The sequence below is a fragment of the Phyllobates terribilis genome, unplaced genomic scaffold (genome assembly GCF_046119375.1).
Source record: "Phyllobates terribilis strain yellow unplaced genomic scaffold, ASM4611937v1 Scaffold_35__1_contigs__length_13245226, whole genome shotgun sequence".
In the NCBI taxonomy this organism is placed as follows: Eukaryota; Metazoa; Chordata; class Amphibia; order Anura; family Dendrobatidae; genus Phyllobates; species Phyllobates terribilis.
Window position 1 is genome coordinate 525,510 of NW_027362795.1, and position 16,488 is coordinate 541,997.

Below are 16,488 nucleotides of genomic sequence, written 5' to 3' on the forward strand. Positions count from 1 at the left end.
TGTGTAACGGGTCTGGGAGGTGGAACCTCTGAGCTACTATACAAAGGGGCAGTCCTTGTAAGGAAGCGGGTGGCTCCCAGGGAAGGCGGGCAGGTAGTCACGGCAAGTGACAGGAACAGTCTCTGGGAAGAAGGGCAGGAGGTAACGGCAAGTGACAGGGACAGTCTCTAGACAGGCGGGTGGTCACGGCAAGTGACAGCAGGGGAAGAGCCTCTAGACAGGCAGGTGGTCACGGCAAGTGACAGCAGAGTAAGAGTCACTAGACGGGCAGGTGGTCACGGCAAGTGACGGCAGAGCCTCCAGGTAGGCTAGCAGGTGGGAAGCAGGTGAGTGCTCCCAGGTGAGCGGGTAAGAGTCTCACGGCTGGCTGGCAGGTGGTCACGGCAAGTGACGGCAGAACCTCCAGGTAGGCTAGCTGGCGGGTAGCAGGTGAGCGCTCCCAGGTGAGCGGGGAAGAGTCTCTCGGCTGGCTGGCAGGAGGTCTCAGGCAGGTATCAGGCAGGTATCAAGCAGGTATCTGGCAGGTATCAGGCAGGTGCTTCCTGAACCGCAGGCGGACTGGTCCATAGACAGACTGGCGGATGCTGGTAGACAGACTGGCGGACCGCAGGGAATGCAAGCAGGTAGACAGAGCTGGAAAACAGACTGGCAACGGAACCTGAGGGCTGAAGCAGAGGTGAAAGGCTTTGCAACAACTTTACTCGGGCACCTCCATTTTGGAGGAGGTGCCTTATATATGGGAGCTCCACCGGCAATTGGCCGGGGACTCCTTAGGACGGCGCGCGCGGCCCCTTTAAGAGAGGGGGAGCGCGCGCGCCCTAAGCACAGTGGCCGGGAAGCAGCGAGCGCTGCCAGCAGCGCGGGAGGAGGACGCCGAGGACGGAGCAGGGAGGTGAGGGGAACGGCGTCTCTGCCTAGCAGGAGGCAGGGACGCCGACGCTACAGTACCCCCCCCTTTAGGCCCCCCCTTTTTTAGGCCAGAGAGAAATTTATCAAGGATGAGCGGGGCATGGATGTTCTCCCGGGGCTCCCACGTTCTCTCCTCAGGACCAAACCCCTTCCAATCCACTAGAAAAAAGGTCTTTCCTCTTACCCTTTTGGTGGCCAGAATGCTCTCTACCTCAAACTCGTCCTCAGCGGAAACTGGAGCAGGAGGCGTACCTGTAGACTTGGAAAAAGAGTTAAGTACCACAGGTTTGAGGAGAGACACCTAGAAGGAGTTAGGGATCCGCAAGTTGGCCGGGAGTTTCAATCTATAGGCCACCGGGTTGATTTGTTTGATAACTTCCAGTGGGCCGATGAACCGAGGCCCTAGCTTGTAGGAAGGAATCTTGAGCCGGACATATTTGGACGAGAGCCAGACTTTATCTCCAGGACAGAATTGGGGTGGATCCAGACGTCTTTTGTCAGCCTGTTTCTTCATCCGCTCGGAGGAATGAAGATGTGCGGATCTGGTACTATCCCAAATGGAGGAGAATTCGCTAACAAGAGATTCCGCGGACAGATTATCCACCTAGGCGGAGACGGGAAACGGTATCCCAGGATGTTGACCGTAGACAATAAAAAACGGGGATTTGGAGGAAGACTCGCTCTCGTGATTATTATAGGAAAATTCGGCCCACGGTAAAAGATCCACCCAGTCGGAATGGTGGGCATTAACAAAGTGCCGGAGGTAACTGGTTAAAATTTGGTTAATCCGCTCTACTTGACCATTGGACTGTGGGTGATAAGCAGAGGAGAAGTCCAAGGTGACCCCCAGCAGTTTACACATGGCTCTCCAGAAGCGAGAGGTGAACTGAACTCCTCGGTCGGATACGATGTGGAGAAGGAGACCATGGAGACGGAAAATATGATGGATAAAGTCTTTAGCCAACTCAGAGGCAGACGGAAGACCCGGCAGGGGAATGAAGTGAGCCATCTTAGAGAAGCGGTCAGCGACCACCCAAATGACCGTACAACCAGCAGAGACGGGGAGATCCGTTATAAAGTCCATGGCTATATGCTGCCACGGGGCAGCATGTATCGGAAGAGACAGAAGGCGGCCGGCTGGCAGATGTCTAGGAACCTTGTTGCGGGCGCAGGACGCACAGGCTAAGACAAAGTTTATTACGTCCTTGTGCAGGGTAGGCCACCAGTAATGCCGGGTAATAAGCAGGAGGGTCTTTTTCTGGCCAGCATGGCCAGCTAGCTTAGACGAAAGTCCCCAGTGTAGGACCCTCTCACGATCAGGTACTGCTACGAATGTGTTACCGGGTGGTTGATTTAGGTCCACGGGAGCCACCTGCATTACCTTGGCGGGGTCGATGATGTGCTTTGGCTCCTCCTCTAGATCGGAGAACAAAAAGGATCGGGACAAGGCATCAGCTTTGATATTTTTGTCTGCCGGGCGAAAATGAAGAATGAAATCAAAGCGGGCGAAGAGCAAGGACCACCGGGCTTGGCGCGGGTTAAGTCTTTGGGCACTCTGGAGATAAGCCAAGTTTTTGTGATCCGTGTAGATTATTACCAGGTGAAGAGCCCCCTCGAGCAGGTAACGCCACTCTTCCAGTGCCAACTTAATGGCTAACAATTCTCGGTCTCCTATAGAATAATTGCGCTCAGATGAGGAGAAGAAGCCGCAGGTTACCATTCTTCCGGAAGACGACTTTTGGGTGAGCACCGCTCCGGCTCCGGAGGAGGAAGCGTCTACTTCTAAGAAGAATTGTTTGTTGCTGTCCGGACGGTGCAGCACAGGAGCGGAAGAGAAAGCCTGTTTCAAAGACAGGAAGGCCTCCTCTGCCTCGGGCAGTCATTCTTTGGGATTAGCACCCTTACGGGTGAGCGCAGAGATAGGGGCAGTCCGGGAAGAGAAGTGCGGAATGAAGAGGAGGTAGTAGTTGGCGAAGCCCAGGAACCGCTGGATTGCCTTTAACCCCTCCTGTCGGGGCCACTTCTGGATGGCAGAAAGTTTCTCAGGATCCATTTGTAAACCGGTCTGAGAGATGATGTAGCCCAGAAATGGAAGCGAGGTCTGTTCAAAGAGGCACTTCTCAAATTTTGCGTAGAGGTGGTTCTGCCCGAGCCTGAGCAGGACCTGACGAACGTCCCTCCGGTGTGTGGGGAGATCCGGAGAGAAGACCAAGATGTCGTCCAGGTATACCATCATGCATGAGTAGAGAAGGTTACGGAAGATATCATTGACCAACTCTTGAAAGACGGCGGGAGCATTTCAGAGACCGAAGGGCATTACGAGGTATTCATAGTGGCCGTCCCGGGTGTTAAATGCCGTCTTCCATTCATCCCCCTGAGGGATACGAACCAGGTTATAGGCCCCACGGAGATCCAGCTTGGTGAAGATTCTAGCACCCCTCAGACGATCAAATAATTCAGGAATGAGAGGAAGGGGGTATTTATTCTTCACCGTGATCTGGTTAAGGCCTCTATATTCTATGCAGGGACGGAGTGAGCCGTCCTTCTTTTTAACGAAGAAGAAGCCTGCTCCCGCCAAAGAAGTAGATTTCCGGATAAATCCCCGGGCCAGGTTCTCCTCGATATATTCAGACATGGATCGGGTCTCAGCAGCGGACAAAGGGTAGATACGCCCTCGGGGCGGAGTAGCGCCAGGTACCAAGTCGATAGGGCAATCGTATGGTCTATGAGGAGGTAATGTCTCTGCTTCCTTTTTATTAAAGACATCAGCATAAGACCAATAGGGTACCGGCAGGCCGGGTAGATTGGCTGGGAGAGGAGAAGGACGGGCAGGACGAACGGGAACTAAACAAGTCTTATGGCAGTCCTGTCCCCAGCGAAGGACTTCTCCAGTCTGCCAATCAAGCACGGGTGCATGTCTCTGGAGCCAAGGTAGGCCAAGCAAAAGGGCATGAGAGAGTCCAGGTAGAACATGGAAGAAGATGCTCTCAGAGTGCAGCATTCCCACCTGCAGAGTTATGGGTTCGGTGATAAGTTGGATGGGATGCGGTAAGAGACCCCCATCCACGAAGGTGACAGATAAGGGTTCAGCCAGAGGTTTAGTGGGAATGCGGAATTTCTCTACCAGGGACTGAGAAATTAGATTTCCGGCAGCTCCAGAGTCAAGTTGAGCTAGTTCAAATTAACGGTTCTCCCCGCAGATGATGGAGACCGACAGCATCAGAGATGGAGAGGGTTTATTCTTGTCTAGGACGACCTCTCTGAGCGATCCTAGACACAGGCGTTTCCCAACCTCTCCGGGCAGGAACGGATCCGGTGCTCCTTACTGCCACAGTAGAAGCAGCTCCCCTCGGCACGGCGTGACTCTTGACGGGTTTTGACCAACTTGGTCTGGTCGACCTGCATAGGCTCGGGTGAGTGCGCCTGGGGAGTAACAGAGGAAGTGACGGGATTCCGGAAGGTAGGAGCAAGGCGAGGAAACCTCCTCTCACGGGTGACCTCCTTGGTACGCTCCTGGAACCGGATGTCAATCTGGGTGGCAAGTGTTATTAGGTCGTTGAGAGTGGTAGGAATGTCCCGATCAGCAAGTTCATCTTTAATCCGGCCGGATAGACCCTCCCAGAAGACGGACACCAGGGCGTCGTTATCCCAGGCAAGCTCCGAAGCAAGGGTACGGAACCATATGGCATATTGGCCCACGGTGAGACTACCTTGACGGAGGCGTAGCAGAGATGAGGCGGAAGAGGTCTTTCGTCCCGGTTCGTCGAAGACTTTCCGGAAGGCCGTAAGAAAGGCTGGCAGGTTAGACACCAGGGGGTCTCCTCTCTCCCATAGAGGATTTAGCAAAGCCAGCGCCTCCCCAGTGAGGTGGGACATGATGGAGGCCACTTTGGCTCGATCGGTGGAAAACTGGTGTGCCAAAAGTTCGAAGTGCAGGGTGCACTGGTTAATGAAGCCTCGTGCCTGACCGGGATCTCCACCAAAACGAGGCGGGGCGGAAAGGCGGGGACTGGGAAGGGATGCCATGGTATTGATGGGCAGCGACGCTGCCAGGGTAGTAGTTGTGCGAGTGGAAGCAGCTCCCGATGAGGCAGTCAGTGTGTCCAGGCGGGAGTTAACACTACGCAGGTGACTCAGGATGGACTCCTGTTGGGACCTCTGACGGGATAGTTCATGGCATAGGTCCGAGAGTGAGGGAGCTTGGGTGCCACCGGGTTCCATGGCCCGAGCAAACTGTAACGGGTCTGGGAGGTGGAACCTCTGAGCTACTATACAAAGGGGCAGTCCTTGTAAGGAAGCGGGTGGCTCCAAGGGAAGGCGGGCAGGTAGTCACGGCAAGTGACAGGAACAGTCTCTGGGAAGAAGGGCAGGAGGTCACGGCAAGTGACGGGGACAGTCTCTAGACATGCGGGTGGTCACGGCAAGTGACAGCAGGGGAAGAGTCTCTAGACAGGCAGGTGGTCACGGCAAGTGACAGCAGGGTAAGAGTCTCTAGACAGGCAGGTGGTCACGGCAAGTGACAGCAGAGTAAGAGTCACTAGACAGGCAGGTGGTCACGGCAAGTGACGGCAGAGCCTCCAGGTAGGCTAGCAGGTGGGAAGCAGGTGAGCGCTCCCAGGTGAGCGGGTAAGAGTCTCACGGCTGGCTGTCAGGTGGTCACGGCAAGTGACGGCAGAACCTCCAGGTAGGCTAGCTGGCGGGTAGCAGGTGAGCGCTCCCAGGTGAGCGGGGAAGAGTCTCTCGGCTGGCTGGCAGGAGGTCTCAGGCAGGTATCAGGCAGGTATCTGGCAGGTATCAGGCAGGTGCTTCCTGAACCGCAGGCGGACTGGTCCATAGACAGACTGGCGGATGCTGGTAGGCAGACTGTCGGACCGCAGGGAATGCAAGCAGGTAGACAGAGCTGGAAAACAGACTGGCAACGGAACCTGAGGGCTGAAGCAGAGGTGAAAGGCTTTGCAACAACTTTGCTCGGGCACCTCCATTTTGGAGGAGGTGCCTTATATATGGGAGCTCCACCGGCAATTGGCCGGGGACTCCTTAGGACGGCGCGCGCGGCCCCTTTAAGAGAGAGGGAGCGCGCGCGCGCCCTAAGCACAGTGCCCGGGAAGCAGCGAGCGCTGCCAGCAGCGCGGGAGGAGGGCGCCGAGGACGGAGCAGGGAGGTGAGGGGAACTTCGTCTCTGCCTAGCAGGAGGCAGGGACGCCGACGCTACAACTTGTTTTTGCTGCCTTTTTAATTTGTTGCAGCATATCATCCTCTACATCTTCAGCTATATTAGGAGGCTTGTAGCAAAGTCCAATTGCCAGCTTTGCATTATTGCCATTTCCATGTACATTACCCATACTGATCAGGGATGTAAAGCTCAAAACATGCAGAGGGCCAAAATGAAAAACTTTGACAAAGTCGTGGCCCAACCAGTGTACAGTATAATGGGCCCCACATAGTCCTCCATACAGAATAATGGGCCCTACATAGTCCTCCCTACAGTATAATGGGCCCCACATAGTCCTCCATACAGTATAATGGGCCCCACATAGCTTTCCATACAGTATAATGGGCCCCACATAGTCCTCCATACATAAGAAACAAGAGGAAAAAACTTTGAGTCAGAGTCCCATATAATAGTGAAAAAATTACAAAATTGTAGTAATTATAATTTATACAGGAAAAAAATATGAATTGCAGAGGCAGTTAATAGTAAAACAATGGAGGAGCACTAATGAGGAGCATAAGACAAATTAACATGATTATTTTCTGATGTAAAAACATAATTGCCCTGCCAAAAAAATAAGAATTTATTGTTAAAATACAGTGAAGCTTTCAATAAAAGTGCAGGTGCTTATGAGGTAGGTCAGAAGTAGTTGCTATATAAGAGGTTAGTCATACCGCTGTCTATATATAGGTACTAATATAGATAGCTCATACCGGGGGTAGCAGATCTTTATAAGTGGTATCATTGCCCTGACCTCTTAGGCTACAGGGTAAAAGTATATCCTAATACATATTAAAGCCTAGAAAATGCACCTAAGTAGGAAAAAAGATTAAAAAACGGCAGCAAAAAGAGTGTAGCATGAATCCTATAGAATACTTACAGCCACAGTGGATGTGAACACGCTCTTCAATGGCGCTCACCTTATTGCGCGTTTTGGCACGGCTGCCTTCGTCAGGAGGTGGCGTCAATGAAGGCGGGTAGGATTTAGAAACCCTTGAGCCAATAGAAAAGGGGGTGTGTAGTCTCTCCGCCAATGGGTGTGGGGAGGGTGTGGCATGACACATGGCAATCACCACTACACCGCCGCATCCACGGCAAACGCGTCATGTGATCCATGATGCCGCAAGCACGTGGGGAACCACGTGACCGCGTGTCATGGAGCACATATTGATACGGCCAGTGAGGACACCACAGAGAACAGTGAAGCCATGCGTACCGCCCAGTCCACAGACATATAGTCAAATACAACCGGAGAGAAAAAGAAACTAACATAATGGGGTAAACTGTCAATAATAGCACATCTCAAATGTGTTATATATACCTGAACCCAATCGAGATGGTTTGGGGTGAGCTGGATCGCAGAGTGAAGGCAAAAGGGCCAACAAGTGCTAAGCATCTCTGGGAACTCCTTCAAGATTGTTGGAAGACCATTTCCGGTGACTACCTCTTGAAGCTCATCAAGAGAAGGCCAAGAGTGTGCAAAGCAGTCATCAAAGCAAAAGGTGTCTACTTTGAAGAACCTAGAATATAAGATATATTTTCAGTTGTTTCACACTTTTTTGTTAAGTATATAATTCCACATGTGTTAATTCATAGTTTTGATGCCTTCAGTGTGAATGTACAATTTTCATAGTTATGAAAATACAGAAAAATCTTTAAATGAGAAGGTGTGTCCAAACTTTTGGTCTGTACTGTATATCTATGGGGTATAGGCGATAGACAATTATATATAAGTCAGAGAAGTTAATTGGCCATGACAAAACAAATAAAGTATATCTAAGAAAAGCATGAAGTATAACATGATTATATGAGATCATAGTATAAATGCATAATCAGATATAAGAAAATATCTCTCAAAATATCGATCTATAAATGCGAAAGATATACAATAATAACTGTATGGACAAAAAATGCGCACACAGAAAAAAGTTACAGATCTTGAGAGACAATACAGCGCCAGCAATTATGTCCATGTTATCCAATAGCAGAATGGAAGTCCTCAACATCATTCATAGATAGAAATGGAGATATCACGTATACAAACATGCCAATCACCATGTAATGCCTTTATGAATATTTGGTAGAAAAAGACGACAAACTCTCATGGAGGAACACTAAAGAAATAGAAAAACATTAAAATACAAAAAAATTACCCAACCATACTAGATAAAAAGGTAAGACAAAATAGCTAAAACAATGTGGATATAGGTGATCAGAGAAATGGGGCATAACTAATATTTTCGTTCAAGCCCAATGGATGGAGTGTTTTTAAAGTCCCAAATCCATCTGCTCTCTTTCTGGGCTAATAGTTTGCTCACTCTACCGTCCCTAATATTAGTGGTGATCATGTCAATACACTGAACTTTAAGTTAGATGCGTCACACTTATGGTGTATTCTAAAATGCTTGGGAATAGTTTTTAACGTAGAAATATCAGTTTCATTTACCGCCACTTCAATACCTAGGACGTGTTCACGTATTGTTGTCCTAAGTCAGGGGTCCTCAAACTACGGCCCGCGGAGGACTTTTATCCGGCCCGCCGGGCTATGGGCAGAGGAGAGCGGTGTCAGCGCCCGCCCTTCCCCGTGCTTTCTCAGAGCCCCGGCAGCCGGATACTTACCTCTCCCCGTGCCTTCGCAGATCATAGAATCATAGAATCATAGAATGGTAGAGTTGGAAGGGACCTCCTGGGTCATCTGGTCCAACCCCCTGCTCAAAGCAGGATTCACTAGATCATCTCAGACAGATGTCTGTCCAGCCTCTGTTTGAAGACGTCCATTGAAGGGGAACTCACCACCTCTCGTGGCAGCCTGTTCCACTCATTAATCACCCTAACTGTCAAAAAGTTTTTTCTAATATCTAATCTGTGTCTCCTCCCATTTAGTTTCATCCCATTGCTTCTAGTCTTTCCTTGTGCAAATGAGAATAAAGATGATCCTTCTACAATGTGACAGCCCTTGACATATTTGTAGACAGCTATTAAGTCTCCTCTCAGTCTTCTTTTTTGCAAGCTAAACATTCCCAAATCCTGCAACCGTTCCTCATAGGACATGGTTTGCAGACCAGTCACCATTCTGGTCGCTCTTCTCTGAACTTGCTCCAGTTTGTCTATGTCTTTTTTAAAATGTGGTGCCCAAAACTGTACACAGTATTCCAGATGAGGTCTGACCAAAGAGGAGTAAAGACCGATAATGACTTCACGTGATCTAGACTGTATGCTTCTGTTAATACATCCCAGAATTGTATTTGCCTTTTTTGCTGCTGCATCACACTGTTGACTCATGTTCAGTCTATGATCTATTAGTATACCTAAGTCTTTTTCACATGTACTGTTGCTTAGCTCTATTCCTCCCATTCTGTATATGCTTTTTTCATTTTTATTGCCCAGATGTAGTACTTTGCATTTTTCCCTGTTAAAAACCATTCTGTTGGTTGCTGCCCACTGCTCCAGTTTATTTAGGTCTTTTTGAATCCTCTCTCTCTCTTCTCTAGTATTAGCTATCCCTCCTAGCTTTGTGTCATCAGCAAATTTAATCAGTTTACCCTCAATTCCTTCATCTAAATCATTGATAAAGATGTTGAACAATACAGGTCCCAGGACGGAGCCCTGTGGTACCCCACTTGAGACATTCATCCAGCTGGATGTGAAGACATTTACAACCACCCTTTGAGTCCGATCACTAAGCCAGTTATGAATCCACCTAACAGTTGCCTGGTCCATTGCATACTTGGTCATTTTTTCAATAAGGATGATGTGAGATACTTTGTCAAATGCTTTGCTGAAGTCAAGATATACTATATCTACAGCATTTCCCTGATCCACCCAGTCAGTGATTCTGTCATAGAAGGAAATTAAGTTAGTCTGACATGACTTGTTAGTTACAAACCCATGCTGACTCTGGTTAATCACTTCATTCTTATCCATGTACTTACATACATGTTGTTTAATAATTTGTTCAAAGATCTTTCCTGGTATAGAAGTCAGACTCACCGGCCTATAGTTCCCTGGGTCCACCTTCTTCCCCTTTTTGAAGATAGAAACAACATTTGCTCTTCTCCAGTCTTCTGGGACTTCTCCTGTTCTCCAAGAATTTTCAAAGATTATGGAGAGTGGTTCTAAAATTTCTTCTACAATCTCCTTCAGTACTCTGGGGTGTAATTCATCTGGACCTGGAGACTTGAACTCATTTATGTTAGCTAAATATTCCCTCACAATCTTTCTGTTTACTGATAACTTGGATTCCTCTATTCCTTTAAAAGGACAGTGAAGATCAGTTGATGTTACATTTTCTTTCTGAGAGAAAACAGATGCAAAATAGGAATTAAAAAGTTCGGCCTTCTCAACATCCTCTCTTACCAATTCTCCATTTTCATCCTGTAAAAATCCTATAGCATCTTTGACTTTTCTTTTACTTTTGACATACCCCCAAAATCCTTTTTTATTGCTTTTGACATCTCTTGCAAGCCTTAATTCATTGTCAGCTTTAGCTAACCTGATACGTGCCCTGCAGGATCTGCAGACTGCATTATAATCTTCTTTAGATATGCCTCCCTCTTTCCATTTAATAAACATTTCTTTCTTTCTTTTTAGCATGTGTTTAAGTTCTGTGTTCATCCATCCTGGTTTCCTTAAATGCTTCCCATTCTTCCTACTTTTCGGGATTGTTAACGATTGTGCTTTGAGAATCTCATTTTTAAAAATTTCCCATCCTTCCTGGACATTTTTGTCCTTAAGGACATCCAGCCATTGGATCCCTCCTATTCTCTTTCTGAGTCTCTTAAAATCTGCCTTTCTAAAATCTAACCTTGAAGTTTGAGTCTTCACATGTCTTCCTCCTCTAGTTATCCAAAATTCTATAATAGCATGATCGCTGCCTCCTAGGGTCCCAGCCACCTTTACCTCTTCAACCATTTCCTCCCTGTTTATAAGAATTAGATCCAAAGTAGCAGATCCCCTTGTTTTCTCCCCTACCTTTTGGAAGATAAAGTTGTCAGCAAGAGAGGATAAGAATTTGCTTGACCTGTTAGTTTTACTTGAGAGAGATTCCCAACAAATGTCTGGATAGTTGAAATCTCCCATGACCACTACGTCATATTTTTTGGAGAACTTGGTCATTTGATACATAAAGAGTTCATCCATATCTTCAGCTTGCCCAGGTGGCCTGTAGTAAATGCCTACAATGGTGTCCTTTCCGTTGTTCTCTCCTTGTATTCTTACCCAAACAGTTTCCACAGAACTCCCAGTCTCTGAAGCTTCAATCTCTGTGCAGATATACGCTTTTCTAACATACAATGCAACACCTCCTCCTCGTTTATCAAGTCTGTTTCTTGCAAATAAGTTGTATCCTTTTAGCCTTTTATTACAATCATGTGTATCGTCCCACCAAGTTTCAGTGATTCCAATGACATCATATTTCTTTTCCTGCGTTAGTACTTCCAATTCTCCTTGTTTGTTGCCCATGCTTTGTGCATTTGTATAAAAACATTTTAGTTTGTGATTGGTTTCTCTTCCTCCCATATTTTTATTATTTAAATTGTTTTGTCTTTGTTCTTCCTTTCCACTTCCAGTAGCAGAGATCTCAATAGTATTTGTCAGCTGTATGGCTTTTTCTGGCCTTTTGCTTCCCTTCCCACATTGTTCTAGTTTAAAGCTCTCCTGATGAGTGTAGCAAGGCGACTTCCAAATACATGTTTTCCAGTCTTCGTAAGGTGCACCCCATCTCTAGCAAGTAGTCCATCGCATAGGTAATTCATTCCGTGATCCAGAAATCCAAATCCTTGTTGACGGCACCATCGACGTAGCCAGTTGTTCACCTGTAGAATCTTATTCCACCTCATTGTTCCATGGCCATCCACTGGGAGGATGGATGAGAAGACCACCTGCGCTCCCAATTCTTTCACTTTCTTGCCTAAGTCTTCAAAGTCACTGCAGATGGTTTCCAGGTCCTTTCTTGCGGTGTCATTTGTCCCCACATGTATTAGCAGGAATGGGTAGTGATCTGTAGGTCTGAAGAGTCTTGATATCCTGTCAGACACATCTTTAATTTTTGCTCCTGGAAGACAGCACATTTCTCTTGAGGTTATGTCTGGTCTGCAGATAGCGGCCTCTGTTCCTCTTAGCAGGGAATCCCCCATGACCACCACTCTCCGTTTTTTCTTCACAACATTCTTCTTTCTCCATCCAGGAGGATTCTGAGGGCTTACAAGGTTATTCATTGCTGGCAAAGTCTTATCTTGCTGTATTTCTTCATGGTTCTCCTGCGTGAGAGCCTGGTACTGGTTCCTGAGCAGTATGGGTGCTGACTGCCTCTCGATCCTCCTGCTTCTGTGGGTCACATGCTTCCATTCCTCTGTTTCCTCAGGTGCAGAGAGAATTTCTTCTCTTTCTGAATCATGAAGAGATAATTCTGCTCTGTCTAAGAACTCTTCACCTTCCTTAATGATTTTCAAGGTAGTTAACCTCTCTTCTAGATTTCGCAACTTTTCCTCCAACAGGGACACAAGCTTGCATTTCTGGCATGTGAAGTTTGGCTTTTCCACTGGCAAGTCTGTGAACATGTAGCAGGATATGCAGCTCACCAAATGGCTCCTGGACTCTTCCATGTTCTTATTGTTAATGTTCTGAAAACAGTGAAAAAAGCTTAAAAAAAAGCTTCAAAATGCGCGCGCCTACCGGCGCACGGTTTACCGATGTCCTCTTTTCAGCTCCAACAGCCAAAATCCAGTGTTCTTTGAGCTCGCGGAGACTCTTCACTTACCCCAAAATGCAGTGGGAATATGCAAATTATCTCCTCAGGACTCCTCCCCTGGTTTACCGATGTCCTCTTTTCAGCTCCAACAGCCAAAATCCAGTGTTCTTTGAGCTCGCGGAGACTCTTCACTTACCCCAAAATGCAGTGGGAATATGCAAATTATCTCCTCAGGACTCCTCCCCTGTCTTCCTGGTCTGCGCTCCCTGTGACGTCTCAGGTCAGAGGGCGCGGTGACGTCTTTACACCGCTCCCTCCCCCTGAGCCGTCACAGGGAGCGCAGAGCGGGACAACGCCGCCGAGTCCGGACCTGAGCAGCGGCAGCAGGCAAGGAGGGAGGTGAGTATTGGATTTTTTTTTTTAATGTATGGAGGCATGGGACATAATATTAGGGGTGACATCCTGCATGTGGCATTATATGTGGGGGGGGTGACATCTTGAATGGGGCATTATATGGGGGGGTGACATGCTGCATGGGGCATTATATGGGGGGGTGACATCCTGAATGGGGCATTATATGGGGGGGTGACATGCTGCATGGGGCATTATATGAGGGGTGACATCCAGCATGGGGCATTATATGGGGGGGTGACATCCTGAATGGGGCATTATATGGGGGAGTGACATCCTAAATGGGGCATTATATGGGGGGGTGACATCCTAAATGGGGCATTATATGGGGGGTGACATCCTGAATGGGGCATTATAAAGACAGGGGAGTGATATCTTGCACAGGGCATTATATGGTGGGAGAAAGGGAAATCCTGCATGGGGCATAATAAGGGGGGAACAGCCTGCATAGGGCATTATAAGGGGGAAACAGCCTGCCTATTGAGGACCTATGCTGCCTATTTGGGACATTTACCTGCCTATTTGGGACATTTACCTGCCTATTGGGGACCTATGCTGCCTATTGTGAACATTTACCTGCCTATTGGGGACATTTACCTGCCTATTGGGGACCTATGCTGCCTATTGGGTACATTTACCTGCCAATTGGGGACCTATGCTGCCTATTGGGTACATTTACCTGCCTATTGGGGACCTATGCTCCTTTTGGGGATATTTACCTGCCTATTGAGGACCTATGCTCCCTATTGGGGACATTTACCTGCCTATTGGGGACCTATGCTGCCTATTGGGTACAGTTACCTACCTATTGAAATACCGGTTGATTTAACTTTACTTGTTCTTCATTTTAAATATTGTATTTGTTCCTGTATTGTTTTTTTTACTACAAAATAAGATATGTGCAGTGTGCATAGGAATTTGTTCATAGTTTTTTTAAAAAACTATATTCCGGCCCTCCAATGGTCTGAGGGACCGTGAACTGGACCCCTGTTTAAAAAGTTTGAGGACCCCTGTCCTAAGTTGTCTATTTGTGAGCCCTACATAGATTTTAGGACACAGGCATGTCGCATAATAGATCACCGCTTTAGAGTTACAAGTTATCGGTTTGGTGATGTAATAGGTCCTACAGCCCTGGGAATCTGTGAAAGAGTTAGCATGTTCGACATTAGGACACGCCACACATCTACCACATGGTACACATACATTTACTGGAGGTGGTCTTTTCATAAAATTAGGGGGAGTGGTAGGATAATAGTGGCTTCTCATAAGATGATCACAGAGATTTTTTGCCTTTCTGAAGGGGATTTGCTCTCTCTCTGGTAGATATTTTGCAAATATGGGGTCAGCCATTAAGATGGGCCATGATTTAATAAGACAGTCACGTAATTCTGTCGCTTTATAGTGGAATGTGGTAATGAACCGTAACTAGTGATGAGCGAGCATGCTCGCTACTGCTCGGCGCTCGCCAAGTATTTCCGGGGTTGCTCAGCGGGAGCTCGGGTCCCATCCCTGCATGTTTGGCGCTCTTTAGAGTGCCAGTCATCATGCAGGGATTGTCTGCCACACACTATAATGCCGCAGCCATGTTGGTTGTGGCATTACAGTGATTCGCTGGCCGCACAGCGTCATCAGGTCTATATCAGACCTGGCGCCGCCATGCTAAGCAGGCAGGGTATATAGCAGACTGCAGTGCACATAGCAAGAGGGTCCATTCCAGTTCTTGTCTGCTGGTGCTTTTACAGATATTTGTAGAAATAGGCTCAGTGGCCAGGAATAATTTTTTTTTAATTTAATCCTGATTATTTGCTTAAAAAGCCATCCAGAGAACACCTTTTATCTGCTCCATTTGCTTGTTGGCATTGCTGAATACAGCCAGGTCCTTTCCATATTACAGCGCTAAAAATCCACCTATTTAAAACAGTTTTTTCCATCACACGGATCACATATAATTGCGCTGAAAATATTGCCATTTTTGGCCTCCATTGAAATTTTGTTTCAGTGTGTCAGTGAACTTATTGACACGAGGTCGGTGCTTTTAAAAATAGTTTTCTACAGGCCTGCTATTTAAAACTGTGGTTTGTCCGTGATACAGATCACATATAAGTTCGCTCCAAATTCAGCCATTTGTAGTGAGCATGGAAGATATTGTCCTCCCTTTAAAATGGGCAATGCACGTGGCAATGGATGAGGAACTGGACATGATGGTGATGGTGATGGTGCATGCAGAGGCCAAGGCCTTGGGCAAGCTGAAATTGTGCCACAACAAACACCCACATCTTCTCGCTCGACCTTCCTGTCCCAATTAATAGGGACCGCAGTATACCACTATTGAACACAGAGCAGTGTGAAAAGGCTATTGGTTGGATAGCAGATAATGCTTCCAGTCACTTAGCCACCACCACCACCACCCTGTCTTCCGCATGGTCAAGTGTCAGTAGCCATGAATCTGGAGCGCATATTCCTCACACTGATCCTCCTTCCTCCCACCATGCCGAGTGCCCAGAGACGACTAATTGCACACTTGGACATGCCGAAGAGCTGTTCACTTTTCCATTTATAGATTTGGGCGCCTCACCTGGTCCACTTGAAGCAGGGCAAGAGGAGATCGCATGTAGCAATGCCCAAATATTTGAGCAGCCACGGTCATACAAAGGCGACAGTAGGTAAGTGTCACAAGAGGTGGACGATGATGAGACATGTGGCGCCCCCGAGGGTTCGGTCACCACAGGGATACTGCATCTCATAAAGAGGTGTGGTATCTCCTCTCTCAGGTAAGGATGGAGTACCACACAGGACCCAAACCCACACACTCAACACTAAACCACTCCAGTTCTGTAGGGGGCCGTGTGCTCCAGGGTGCCGCCCCGGGCCGGGATAGTGGAGTGGGGGGAACCAAAGAAAGGGGGAACCAAGTAGTGGGTGAGGGTGGAGGAAACATTTACTTTAGCACTTTGGCAGGAGTATATATAGGGAAGCCATCTTAAGTTCAAGGTCTTTTGATTGTGGGACTTCAGGTAGGGTCCGGCAAGAGGCTGTAGCTGGCTGAAGATCCACGATCCTCGTCCTCAGGCCTGGAGGCGAGGAGCAGGGTGGAGGTAACGGGTGACTCTGCCCTGATCAAGGTCCTGAACTAGAGAAGGCCAGGAGGGGAGCAGAGGAGATAGGTTCCACAGGCGAAAGGAACCCAGAGGTTACGGACGGAGCGGAGTCGCCATCCCGTACACCTCATTCGGGCCTGGCTGCAGGAGGGGGTACCGGTCCCCAGTTA

At 48.0% G+C, this 16,488-nt stretch overlaps 1 pseudogene; it reads right to left on the reverse strand.

The window, feature by feature from the left end:
- The window catches only part of LOC141182572 (uncharacterized), a 449,915-nt pseudogene that overhangs the window by 346,820 nt on the left and 86,607 nt on the right, over window positions 1–16,488 (reverse strand).